Source organism: Bubalus bubalis, chromosome 1, assembly GCF_019923935.1.
Source record: "Bubalus bubalis isolate 160015118507 breed Murrah chromosome 1, NDDB_SH_1, whole genome shotgun sequence".
NCBI classification, from domain to species: domain Eukaryota; kingdom Metazoa; phylum Chordata; class Mammalia; order Artiodactyla; family Bovidae; genus Bubalus; species Bubalus bubalis.
In genome coordinates, this window is record NC_059157.1 from 160,452,938 (window position 1) to 160,467,034 (window position 14,097).

The following is a 14,097-nucleotide window of genomic DNA, read 5'->3' on the forward strand; positions in this document are numbered from 1 at the left end:
TTCACTGCCTACAAAATAACTTTATTCAGTGTCTCTGGCTAGAGCACCGCATCAGAGCCATTCTAAGTATTGAGCTAAGTATTCCTAGGGTGAGTTTTACAGTCCTTGAACTTTCATTTTAACTTGTCTCAGTGATAATATTTTATCTCAACAGCAAGACAGGGAGAAACACCAACGCTCTCAGCAACCCAAAGAGATAACAGGGAGTGGATCACTTAGCCTGGTATAGAATAGTTATGTACGAAATAAACTCCGTGTATAAACAGACACTGTGTTCAAACCCAGGAGGGAGGAACACCGCGTCCACGGGTGTAGAATTTCAAAGCACATTGCGGAGGGCCTGCAAATTCAAAGGCATTAATTATGACTTCTCTCTCGGTGGATTAATTTGCTTAAGAAATTCCTCCGAGTATAGCAGAGTTTACCATCCATTTGCTCTGGACTTGTCCCTGGGCTGGGAGATACACAAAAAGCAGCGGCAATAACCTTGCTGGCAGCTTCTTACTCAAATCTTAATCCTAGGGAAGCACACTCCTCGGAAATACACCACAGAATCCTAGCAGCCCCATATTCCCCCCGGCCCGGGAGAGACTGAAGAACACAATTACTCTTCTAGCTCCACCACGCTAGTTGTAAAGTACTGTAAGACGGGCAAGCATAAACTCCACCATATACCTGCTCGCCTTACAGGCTCCAGAATCGAAGTATTCTCACATGACACATTACTACCAATAACAGATTCCGGCTCCGTTTAAAAAAGAGAGAGAGAAGGGGAGGGAGGGGACGCGCTACATATTTATCCTGCTTTTGTCTGAAAAAAAAAAAAAAAAAAACACACACACAAAAACAACCCAGAACCCAAGTCCTAACTACTTTTCATTCTTTTCAACCTTTCATGAAAGCAACTGAATCAACCAACTGCGGCTCCACCCAGAGAGCGTCTATACTTACTTTTCTTACAGTTTTTGAGTGACGCACTACAGAACGATGGAAAAAAAAAAAAAAAAAAACAGGAGCCCTCTCATGCAGGGCGTCTTCCGCCCTGAAAACTTGGCAAAAGGCAAACTGGACTGAAATACAGCACTCTCCATATAAGGAAGGCCAGCTAAACATGTCATGCGTAATTTATGGGTAGCAGGCAGAGAATTAACCTTTGCGTGCACATATTTGGCCCAGATGAAAACCGGGCTGGATGGCAGCCTCGGGAACAGGGATGCGGGACCTCTAGGGAGAAACCGTGGCTCGCGTCTGATGGACTCGCATCTCCCCCCTCCCCCGACAAAGGCCGTTAGGTTGTAAGTACACTTCCACGCACCTGTTTCTTTTACCGCCCTCCCCCCCTTTTCTTTCTTTCTCTTTCTTTGTTTTAGGCTGCCAAGTGGGAAGCTGGCAGGGCTGACAGTGTCCGCAGAGCCCGGGGAAGGGCTACTCGGAGCTGGGCTGCAGCTGCAACCTCCCGCTGTCCCTCTAGCTCGAGATGGTGTGTGATCGGAAACCATCCAGCGCGGTGAGCCGGCCCCAGCCTCCTTTCACTTCCTCCTTCAGCCATGTACAGTCCCGAAAGAGTACGAACAATGCAGAGCAGCAGAGCAGCACGAGCAAACTGGGAAAATGGAAACTTACCTCTCACATTTTTTTCCCCCTCAGAGGCAGCCAGACTGCCGAGCGAGTGCCCAAGGCATTGTGGGAGTCATGATTCCAAGAGGCCCGCGATTTAAAATTGAACTTGTCAGTTCCTGGTCACGGGAGCATTGTGAGCGCCACAACTCATTCAGCTGCAGTGAAAAGACTGTTGCATGTCGCTGTGCAGCCTCTTATCGCCGAGGTCTGGTTTCCGCTGCTGCTGCGCGGCCCCTCCCCCGCCGGCCCAGCCCCACCAGGAAGCCCTGGGCGGACTCCGCGAGCCCCGGAACGCACGCGGCGACAGAAAAAAAAAAAATGCTCTTCAACTTTCCGCCGCCCGGCGGCTCAGCCCCCCGCCACCTCGCCACCCCTCAATCTAACAAGAGTCCGCCGAGGGTGGCGGTTGCCACTCGCCCATCCGCGCAGAAAGCAAAAGGAAACCCGAGCCGGCGCTGGCGTGGTGCATCCCCGCCGCCTCCCGGTGGTATCTTCCATCTTATACGTTCAACACTGTAACCTCCGAGCTATAGAGCCCACGGGACGCACCCCTGCTACTTTCTGATCCTTGAGACTGGCTGGGCAGACAGATAGGTTCGTATTTGAAAGCGGCGGGTGGATGGGGCTTGGTAAGGCCGTCGGCAAGGTTAGACTGAAGGTGAGTCTCCAAAAGTGGATAAAACAGTAGGAACTGGTGGGGCTGGCCGCCTTAAAATGCACCACGCAGATTTCGAACCTGGATGGCCCATAGACGGGAAAAACATCCGCAAGACTGCCAGTGTATATCTTTCTCCAGGAACAGGGTGTCCACGGTTTGGGAATTCTACGGTAAAACTGTCACACAAGCACGAATGCTCACATACTAGCTTCCCATCTACTTTGTAAATAATATTTGGACTGTAAAACCCCCTTTCACCTCAACTCTGCATTATATGATATATAGAAAGCAGAGACTCCTCCTTCCTTATACAATATTCATTTTCTGAAATACTAGAATCGTCCGAGGCAAAAAAGTCATATTATTGCTGGAACAAAAGAAAATACAGCCCCAAATCATAATTCACTGGGTGTTAATGAGATTTAACTTGCCTTTACTTTGAACGGAAAGAATCCTGGACTATTGTGATGTGATTTGGGGGGCAGAATTTACTTAGGATTTAGGGAATAATTATTCAACGATGATTATAATTTTAAAACTTTTTTCTATGTTTTGAATACAGTTTAGGAGCAAACGCTACCTATCGTGTGATGTTTCTACAAGTTTGTTAGGTTGTTTTAAAGATGGTGGGGACGGCTGAAGGAGGAGAAGGAAAAGCATCGTGAAAGGTGCCGAAGTACAAAACTACTTCTAGAGGTATTAATAATGACTTGAGTTCCCTACCCTTGGCTACATCCACAAAACACTGAGTTAATATTGTGCACTGCTCCCTTCCAGAACAAATAATTTAATTAATTAGATGGTGCCACTTCTCAGTATTAATCATGAAAAAGTACCCAAGTGCACACCCAGTGGATGCAAATTTAAAAGGAAACCAACACTTTCTCAAAGGACAGGGATGGGCATTCTCTATCTGCCAATTAGGAGCTACCCCAAGCAATGAGGACTTCCTTTCTTCTAATTCAGCATTCATTTCAACAACTACATCAATAGCCTGCTATGCCAGAGATTCAAGAATGGATAACAACATAGAGTCCCTCCCCTCAAGAATACTTCTACTAGGGAAGAGACTGGGGAAAAGACTAATTAATTAATTCTGACTGAAGGATAAATGCTAAAATGATGGGAGGCAAGACCAAGGTGCTTTCAAGGAGAGTCAAGAAGGCTTCCTGGAGGGGTTGTTTTAACAGGTGCCTTAAAGGGGGGTATAGAAATTATCAAGATGAATAGAGAGGTGAATCCAGGTTCTGTGGGAAAAGAGCCTGGCAAATACAATGGAACTGCTAGTCTTGGGGTTAGAAGTGAGCTGGATACTTGTAGGAGAGTGGCAGCAAAGTGAACTAAAAGTAGGTCTGTATTCACCCAAGGAGTCTCAGCTTTACTCTGAAAACTGTAATAATCTAGATGAGTTTAATCAGCAAAGAGATAGGTTGAATTTGGACTTGTATTTCAGAGGGATCCTGTGGCAGCAGCTTGGAGAGTGAATGGGAATGTGGGGTGGAGGCTGATGGAAGAAGGGTGAATGGGTGTGGACAGACTGGAAAAATGACTCATGCAGGGAATGAGGAAGGGAGGAGCCTTGGGAGCCTCCCAAGTCCCTGGCTTAACCTACTGGATTGTTTGCTACTTGCTTTTTAATTTTGCCTCCATTCTCCATGACAACAGAGACTGACTTCAGAGCTGGGCCACCTGTGCATGTGCTAGCAGGTTGGAGGCCTTGTCGGCTTCCACACGCCTCTCCTCAGAATGACCAGTGAACCGCCAAGGGCTAATCCCAGTTGTAGGAACTTCTTTTCAATTGTTCTCAGACCCTTGCAGACTTCCAAGTCAGAGCTTTGGTGTTCTTTTTTCATGTGGGCTAGAAAATTTGCTGTTTGGAGCAACATGATGAAAAACAAAACTTTGAACCTGTGTATGGTGCAAGAGGGGAAACTATTTTTCCACTTCAACACTGGAGGAGGGGGAAGTTCTGGGAACAAAAGAGAAATTGAAACTGAGACAAATTTTCTGCTCCACTGCACAGAATACAAAGAAATACAAGAAAGACCCTTAAGTGTTAGGAACAGTAGAATAAACATCCTAGTAAATGACAAAGAAGAGGGAAAAAATATTATTCACACCAGTAAAGGAAAAAGGGGTGGCTAAGAAAACTCATACAAAGCAGTTTTCAACCCAGGACTCCAAAGTGAGTCCAGATAAATTGTGATATAAAACTTCATTATCACTGGTCTAGTTTAATTTATTGTCATTGATAATACCATAACATGAATAATGACATTTAACATTTCGAAGCAGTGTAGCAAACACCGGATCCTATGTTAAAAATATTAAATCATATGGCCAGCTTTCACTACCAGTAGCATGCTAACCACATTTCAAATTGTGAAAATTATTAAAAAATCATTATAGTAATAAAAAGTAAATAGTTCCCCATTTAGAATACCAATCATATTCCCTCAGTGCTAGGATAGCATTATGGTTTCTCTTATATCTATGAAGTGTAGTTATAGTCCAAGGGCTTATGAGTGAGTGCATCTATAAGTATAAAAAGAATGTCATTTGTGGGTGGAGAGGGAAATTATAGAGAACAATTTTAGATGAAATAAAACTACATGTTAAGATAAAGGAAAGAATATTCACTGCAGGTTTCTGAAATATTTCAGACCATTCAAGTTTTAATTATACCAATGAATCCCAGTAGAAATATAGTTAAGGAATATGGTTTTTAGAGATAACATTAACTACTGGTTTACCAATAAAATAGATAAAGTAGCATTTATCTTTTTCATTAAAGTGGGAGTCTTTACGGCACTGTGTAAATGTGTGTGTACAAATTGTATGTTTCTTGTCATACACACTACATTCATATAAAGTTCAATAAGCTCTCATAGCCGTCTAAATATTATTTCCTTTTTCTGCATCGTCCCCCTCAACTCATCATCTAAATGAAAATACCCTTAGAAGTTACGCTCTTTAAACTCGAATTATGAAAAGGTCTTGAATCACAGATCTAGGAATGCTGTTTGTATTATTCTGAAGTAAAAATAATCCATTTGAAGATAGTGTCAAAACTAAGATTCAAATTCGGGCACCGTGATTTTTAACCCATGTTTAAATATAGATGGTTAAGAGAAGCTGCTGGAAGGCAATGAAGAATTGGAAACACTCCCATATGGTGAATCCATTTTAAATATATGCATTAAATGTATCTCCATTCAGTTTTACAGCAGGGAAGAGGGTTGAAGCATTTTTCTGTAGCCTGGATTCTAACCTGTTTAGGTATCTGAATAAATATATTAATATTTGATAGAATTATATGAATTTAGTTACCTAAATTTAGGATTTTTATATATTTCACATATAAGTAAGTTTTAAGAATTTAGTTACCTAAATTTAGGATTTTTATATATTTCACATATAAGTAAGTTTTAAAAATCACACCTAGTATTTAAATGTTAATAATATATATTCTATTATATATTATGTGTATATATAGTATGTTTCGTAATAGGACATATTACATATATAACATATATACCACTTAATATACAAATCACATAAATGTAAAAACATTATATAAATTCAATTTACTTGTCTTACAATGTACGTAAATATTAAAACTGAGTTAAAATATTAATTTTATTATGCATTTTTTTGGCATCCCTGGGTAGGCATGAACCAAATGTACATTTTTCAATTAGACTATTTAACCTAAAACTTGAATCTAAATCTTCATTATAATTATTTTGGCATACGGAAAAAAAGAATTAGAAAGCAAATACATTTCAGAATTAAAGGTTTAGAACCACAGAATCATAGTAGAGAATGGAACATTGGAGACTTATCTAGTCCTTCTCCCTAATTAAACCAGAGAGCATTGTATAAGTAAGTTGGAACAATGTCAGAGAAGAACTAGCATCAATGTCTTCTGACTCAGGCCATTTATTTTCATCATTTTTTCTTAAAGACACTGAGGTAACATATACTTGCGTCATATATGAGGCTCTGAGCTCAACTGAGCTCTCATACAGGCATAACTGCTCCCCAAGTTTAATGTGAAGAGGGGCCACATTAGATTTTGAGGAGTATACTTCTTTCCTTCCCTATTTCTTCCTTGTTTCTCTTTTATTTTCCTTTCCATTTTTCCATTCTTCCTCCCTTCTTTCCATAACAGAAAACATTTTCGCACAATGCCACCGTTCAAATGTTCATGGAGCATCCACTGTGCTAAGTCCTGTTCCAGGTATTGCAGTTTACAGAAATGAACAACACAGCCCAATCACTTCCTTCAAGGAGTTTACAGTCTGCTAGAAGGAGATAGGCAGCAAACAAAAAATAAAGGAACAAATAAACCTCTGAGGCAATTTCAGATGGAAGTAAGTACACGAAGTGAAAGATAGCAGGCTGAGGGGATAAGGAGGGGAGGCTGTGTGTTAAACAGGACAAGTGGTCAAGGGTTGAGACGGTGAGAAGTAGGCATAGTCCTCAAGACAGTGAAAACTATCTGGGAAAAAAATCATTCAAAGCAGTGGGAACTGCAGGCCTAGCACCTTGAATCTTCAGCGTATATTAGGGCTGGAAATCCAATGACCCATAAAAACTAATGGGTGGGAGTTCCCTGGTGGTCCAGCAGTTAAGACTTCACCTTCCAACGCAGAGGGTGTGTGTGGGTTCAGTCCCTCATCAGGGAACTAAGCTCCCATATGCCTTATGGCCAAAAAGCCAAAGCATAAAACAGAAGTAATATTGTAACAAATTCAATAAAGACTTTAAAAATGGTCCCCATTAAAAAAAAAAAAAATCTTTAAAAAAAACTAATGGGATGCCTAACTTCAAAGAGCTTAGAGTTCAGTGAGAGAACTGATGAATCTTAATATGATTAGTCACACTCATGATACATAGCCACAGTACTGATAATTTTGGCCAGCAGGAACCATTGACATGTTTGATTATGTTAGAGGTGGGAGTGTGGGTATAACTGGCACAGGATTGGAATTTGCTTTTCATGAAGATGACTAGATTACACTTGACTGCTATGTGCAGAAGGCTGATAGTCTAATCTCAAAACAGAATGCAGGAAATACACCGCTGCTGAGAATGAAAGCAAGTCAAAAGTGTGGGCTGTGGCCAGAACGGCAATGACAGCAAATGGCTGAAGACCTGAGAGAAAGTGATTTGAGGGTCCATAGCAGTGAGATGCAGTAAACATTAGAATCTTCCACTGCACAGCTGAAGAGAAACCATAACATGGCCACCTCCAGGCCTTGGGAGAAGTGAAATGTGTGTGTGTGTGTGTGTGTGTGTGGGGGGGGGGGGGGGGGGGGGGGGGTGCGGAGGGGATTTACTCCCATAAACACAGGATAGAAAACTCCAAATTACTGAAGATAGAACATTATAAAATCAGCAGTGATTCCAGTTCCCAGAAATTGTTAGTGATACTATTACAGTTTATTTATTTCCAAGTTTTCCTCAACACATGTTTTAAAACAGTTGACATTGTGTTACAAATGCAATTTTGTGCTCTCCTTTTTTCCCACTTCATCTCATAATATAACTATAAAACAAATAATATCTCCCATGTCATTCATATTCATTATAATCCTCAGTTATCATATGAGGTAACAAAGACTGGAGAACTGACCCTTGACCAAAACCTCATAGTTACCAGGGGGTCAAGCCTCCTGCCCCATAGTACAGCATTTCTGAGCCTACATCCCAGATCCTGAAGTCATGTGTCTAAGGTATATTGTACTTCTATACAGTCTGTTTGGGATATATACATGTCTCCTAATACAGACTGTCATTAGGGAAAAGAAAATATATAATAATGACCTTTTAATAAATAAAAAAGTTATAAAAATAAGTATGAAACTGGTAGCCAGAATGTCAAAGTGGACACATTACCTATATTACGTTATAATATAGTATATAATATATACTTATTATATAAGCATATACTTATATATAATTAGTGTAGTATTATGAAATACTTTCTACCATCTCATAAAATGATGTACTGTGGGTAAGCATAGAATTCTCTTGTAATCATTTTAAAATAGTATCTATTAGATCTAACAGTGCAAATGTTATACTGTACTTATCTCATGGACTGTAATCTAAATATTTCTACATTTTAATTCTGTTCTATGTAGAATAAAAGCATCTGGAGAAAATGTGGCCATTGCATTATTTGTTCCTAAATGCAAAAAAAAAAAAAAAATTAAACATCAATAGCAAGATTGATTTTTCTTCTCCTAAATGCCCACTATATCTATCTACTCATTTATTTCTGAAGTTCCTTTCTTTTGGTTACTGTGATATTCCACATCCTTCTCTCTTTTCACTCCTTTAAATGGGTTTTCTCTTTCTGGATCTTTTCTGCATTTGTTATTCCTTCTTTCTTTTCTGTTTCCAGAAATTACTTTAAAACCATGTCTTAAGCAATGTCCTAAAGAGACTTCTGAATAAGAACTTTTGTCACATGAAAATGGTGGGAGTTTTGTATACACATCTTTTTTCTCTCCTTCCCTCATTGCCTTGTCCAGTAGTGTGGGAACTAAGCAGTACAGTCATAAATTAATTCTAATGTCTTAAGGTAGACATCAGGGTGATCCCTGCTGCTTCTTAATTTGTTTAAAAATATTTATTGAGCACCACACACTGAGATTTACACTTGCAATGCAAATACAGAAATTATGAACACTTCTTCATGGTGCTCACAATCTAGTCTAGTATGGGGGAAGACATAAAGGGGGAAAAAAAAACCCTACACATTTGGAAATAGCTGTGAAAAGAAGAGAAGCGAAAAGCAAAGGAGAAAAGGAAAGATATAAGCATCTGAATGCAGAGTTCCAAAGAATAGCAAGGAGAGATAAGAAAGCCTTCCTCAGCGATCAATGCAAAGAAATAGAGGAAAACAACAGAATGGGAAAGACTAGAGATCTCTTCAAGAAAATTAGAGATACCAAGGGAACATTTCAGGCAAAGATGGGCTCGATAAAGAACAGAAATGGTATGGACCTAACAGAAGCAGAAGATATTAAGAAGAGGTGGCGAGAATACACAGAAGAACTGTACAAAATAGATCTTCATGACCAAGATAATCACGATAGTGTGATCACTCACCTACAGCCAGACATCCTGGAATGTGAAATCAAGTGGGCCTTAGAAAGCATCACTACGAACAAAGCTAGTGGAGGTGATGGAATTCCAGTTGAGCTATTTTAAATCCTGAAAGATGATGCTGTGAAAGTGCTGCACTCAATATGCCATCAAATCTGGAAAACTCAGCAGTGGCCATAGGACTGGAAAAGGTCAGTTTTCATTCCAATCCCAAAGAAAGGCAATGCCAAAGAATGCACAAACTACCACACAATTGCACTCATCTCACATGCTAGTAAAGTAATGCTCAAAATTCTCCAAGCCAGGCTTCAGCAATACATGAACCATGAACTTCCAGATGTTCAAGCTGGTTTAGAAAAGACAGAGGAATCAGAGACCAAATTGCCAACATATGCTGGATCATGGAAAAAGCAAGAGAGTTCCAGAAAAACATCTATTTATGCTTTATTGACTATGCCAAAGCCTTTGACTGTGTGGATCACAAAAATGGGGAAAATTCTTCAAGAGATGGGCATACCAGACCACCTGACCTGCCTTGTGAGAAACCTCTATGCAGGTCAGGAAGCAACAGTTAGAACTGGACATGGAACAACAGACTGGTTCCAAATAGGAAAAGGAGTCCGTCAAGGCTGTATATTGTCACCCTGCTTATTTAACTTACACGCAGAGTACATCATGAGAAACGCTGGGCTGGAAGAAGCACAAGCTGGAATCAAGATTGCCAGGAGAAATATCAATAACCTCAGATATGCAGATGACACCACCCTTATGGCAGAAAGTGAAGAGGAACTAAAAAGCCTCTTGATGAAAGTGAAAGTGGAGAGTGAAAAAGTTGGCTTAAAGCTCAACATTCAGAAAACGAAGATCATGGCATCTGGTCCCATCACTTCATGGGAAATAGATGGGGAAACAGTGGAAACAGTGTCAGACTTTATTTTTCTGGGCTCCAAAATCACTGCAGATGGTGATTGCAGCCATGAAATTAAAAGATGCTTACTCCTTGGAAGGAAAGTAATGACCAACCTAGATAGCATATTCAAAAGCAGAGACATTACTTTGCCAACAAAGGTCCGTCTAGTCAAGGCTATGGTTTTTCCAGTGGTCATGTATGGATGTGAGAGTTGGACTGTGAAGAAAGCTGAGTGCTGAAGAATTGATGCTTTTGAACTGTGGTGTTGGAGAAGACTCTTGAGAGTCCCTTGGACTGCAAGGAGATCCAACCAGTGCATTCTAAAGGAGATCAGTCCTGGGTGTTCTTTGGAAGGACTGATGTTAAAGCTGAAACTCCAGTACTTTGGCCACCTCATGTGAAGAGTTGACTCATTGGAAAAGACTGTGATGCTGGGAGGGATTGGGGGCAGGAGGAGAAGGGGACAACAGGGGATGAGATGGCTGGATGGCATCACCGACTCAATGGACTTGAATTTGAGTGAACTCCGGGAGTTGGTGATGGACAGGGAGGCCTGGCATGCTGCAATTCTTGGGGTCAAAAAGAGTCAGACAGGACTGAGCGACTGAACTGAACTGACACATTTGGAAAAAAGAGTGTAGCAAGTGAAATAATTCAATTAAACCCATGCGCTAAGCAGATGGCAAGGAGGGTAGAGTTGGCCAAATCCTTGCTCCTCATAGACTCCCAAGCAGCTTCAAATGGTAAGATTACCTGGCATATATGTGTTAAATGTTTGATAGCAGAAAGAAAGACACAGAAAGTCTTGAAAGGCCATTAGACGGACAAACAACTTGATACTACAACCACTTTTAACAAATCATTACACTATAGCAACAGTGATGAGAAGTTTGTTTTTCTTATTTTTCGTGCTGCCATTATGTAATGTCAACAGAATGTCAAGTCTACTTCCCAGACCCTGGGGCTCCAGACAGCCAGACTGCCTCACCCTGCCCTGAGGGAACACCCAGCTGCCCAGCAACTCTCTTCAAGCTTCCCCCAGACCTTTAACAACAAATTCCCAACTAGGTGATAGGAGATTATCTGATTAAAGTCATTCACACTAAGGTGAGAATGAGGCTTAATCCTTCAAAAGTGTTTGCTTTGACAAAAGGATAGCTTGTTAACCCTAATGAACTGCTAATTGGCAGAACTGGAGGGCTCTATAGAAAAGATCCCTCCTCCTCACTTTCCCAGACTCCCCACCCCCTCGTCCTTCCCTGTCTATTTCCCTTCCTGAAATAAAGGAAGAAGGGAAACTGGTGCATTCAGAGATGTTAGGGAACTCCTGTCACTCACACTATCTCTTTGAACCCTCAAGAGAGACATGTGAGACAGTATTTATGAGCCCATCCTAGAAAGAAGGAGACTGAAACCAGGGCAGTGACTCTTTAGCCACATTTTGGATCCATAGAGTACAACCATCTATTTCTGGGCTGCAATTAAATCAGGATTTCTAGGCATGGCATTGGTATTTTCTTATAAGTTCCTCAGATGATTCCGCTGTGCAGTCAAGTTTTCCTACTGCAGAGCTAGAGTTTATGTGATGAAATTACTCAGAATCAGTGGCAATGCATGGACCTGCTCTGTCTCCTCCCATTGGCAAGTTTAGTTGGCACAAGAGAAGCAATGTTATCTGCAGGAAACTCTGTCTCAAGTCCAGTTAGGTTTTTGTGTAAACAGGTGCCCATACACATGTAGAAATGCAGGAGTCAGACTAGTTGTGAGGAAGTAAGGTGATGCGGCACTTTTGTTCTGTACCTGGTTGGATGAGGTGCTTCTTGGACAATCAAAACAGGCTACACTTTATACCAGATAAGCATCAGTGAAATTTGGGCTTAAAAACTAGCTAGAAAAACAATCAAGCCCACACAGAGGATAATCCTACCTGTTATGTAATGCTTAGGTTGCTGTTTGCTTAAAATTCTATACCCTGTTTCTTTCTAAGAAATTGTGATCATGAGCACAATTGAGAATAGTATCAAAGCTTCAGAGTATCCTGATCCACTTTGGGATTTATTTATATCAGATTACAGAAAATATATATATATAAAACATATATATATATATATAACATGTATATATAACATATATATATATATATATATATATATATATATATATGTTGCAGCCATGAAATTAAAAGATACTTACTCCTTAGAAGGAAAATTATGACCAACCTAGATAGCATATTCAAAGCAGAGATATTACTTTGCCAACAAAGGTCCGTCTAGTCAAGGCTAAAGTTTTTCCAGTGGTCATGTATGGATGTGAGAGTTGGACTGTGAAGAAAGCTGAGTGCTGAAGAATTGATGCTTTTGAACTGTGGTGTTGGAGAAGACTCTTGAGAGTCCCTTGGAGTGCAAGGAGATCCAACCAGTGCATCCTAAAGGAGATCAGTCCTGGGTGTTCTTTGGAAGGACTGATGCTAAAGCTGAAATTCCAATCCTTTGGCTACCTCAAGTGAAGAGCTGACTCATTGGAAAAGACCCTGATGCTGGGAGGGATTGGGGGCAGGAGGAGAAGGGGATGACAGAGGACGAGATGGCTGGATGGTATCACTGACTCAATGGACATGAGTTTGGGTGAACTCCGGGAGTTGGTAATGGACAGGGAGGCCTGGCATGCTGCGATTCATGGGGTCTCAAAGAGTTGGACACGACTGAGCGACTGAACTGAAGTGAACTGATATATATGTTCTAGAATACATATAGATATGTATATGCATATATAAGAAAATATATGTATGTTTGATTATATATGTGACTTTTTAGAAATAAAAGCTCTGGCAAATTTTAGTATATTTTATGAATTCACTCACCAACTAACATGATTAAATCATAAAGACAAATAAATAATAGGACATTTCTCATTTGAATCTCATTTGCAGGTAGTGTTATTAGTCATAATATACCATCTTTGTGAATGTGCAGTCAGCCCAAAGGACCCTCCTGGTCATACCTGGCTGGCCTCAAATGTCCTTATTTCTGCCAGAGGCTTAGCAATGAGTAATCGCTGACAGGATCTGATCCCCTCTAGCCTTCTCAGTAATTCATGTATTTTTGGACAGTGTTGAACATTCTTTTCCCTTTGCAAACTTCTCTGGACGTAGGCCACCAGCTCACCAGTAACTGGGACATTTTCACTCTTTTTGCTGTCAGCTTTCCTACCTGGTCCACGAATAGTCACTGAGCACTTGACGTAATTCTGCCTTTCCTGGAATCTGAGGCTACAGGGTGAGCAAAACTAGACCCCAAGCCTCTTGAAAGATACAGTCCCACTGGGGCAATAGACATGAAATAGTAAGTAATTATAATCAGGTAAGTAAACAATAGGACCTCTCTGGTAGCTCAGATGGTAAAGAATCTGCCTGCAATGCAGAAGATCTGGGTTTGATCCCTGGTTGGGAAGATCCCCTGGAGAAGGGAATGGCAACCTACACCAGTAGTCTTGCCTGGAGAATCCCATGGACAGAGGAGCCTGGCGGGCTACGGTTCATGGGGTCACAAAGAGTCGGACACAACTGAGAGACTAACACACACAGGTAAACAGTACAAATTTGCAAAGTGTAGTGAAAGAGGAAAAAGAATGTGAACAAGTGACTCTAAATTCCAAAGACAGACAATTATTATTTTTATGACCTCCCCTTTATTTCATTGAATTCAAACATCTGGACTCATTGCCTTGTGAGAGTCATCATAGTGTATAAACTACATGTCTACACTGCTCGAATTCCTCATTTGAAAGA

At 40.8% G+C, this 14,097-nt stretch overlaps 1 protein-coding gene across 32 annotated transcripts in view; it reads right to left on the bottom strand.

Annotated features, from left to right (window-relative positions):
• Positions 1–14,097, bottom strand: part of MBNL1 (muscleblind like splicing regulator 1) — a 219,457-nt gene that overhangs the window by 190,252 nt on the left and 15,108 nt on the right. For 29 of the 32 annotated variants that reach the window (XM_025289586.3, XM_044945833.2, XM_025289578.3 and 26 more), the window contains exon 1: positions 1,624–1,756. The exons of 2 other annotated variants lie outside the window; for them this stretch is intronic. The gene's annotated coding sequence lies outside the window, so the exon portion shown is untranslated. Of the gene's footprint in view, positions 1–1,623; positions 1,757–14,097 lie in introns of those variants that run through there. One more of the 32 variants, XM_025289646.3, reaches the window with a different exon arrangement.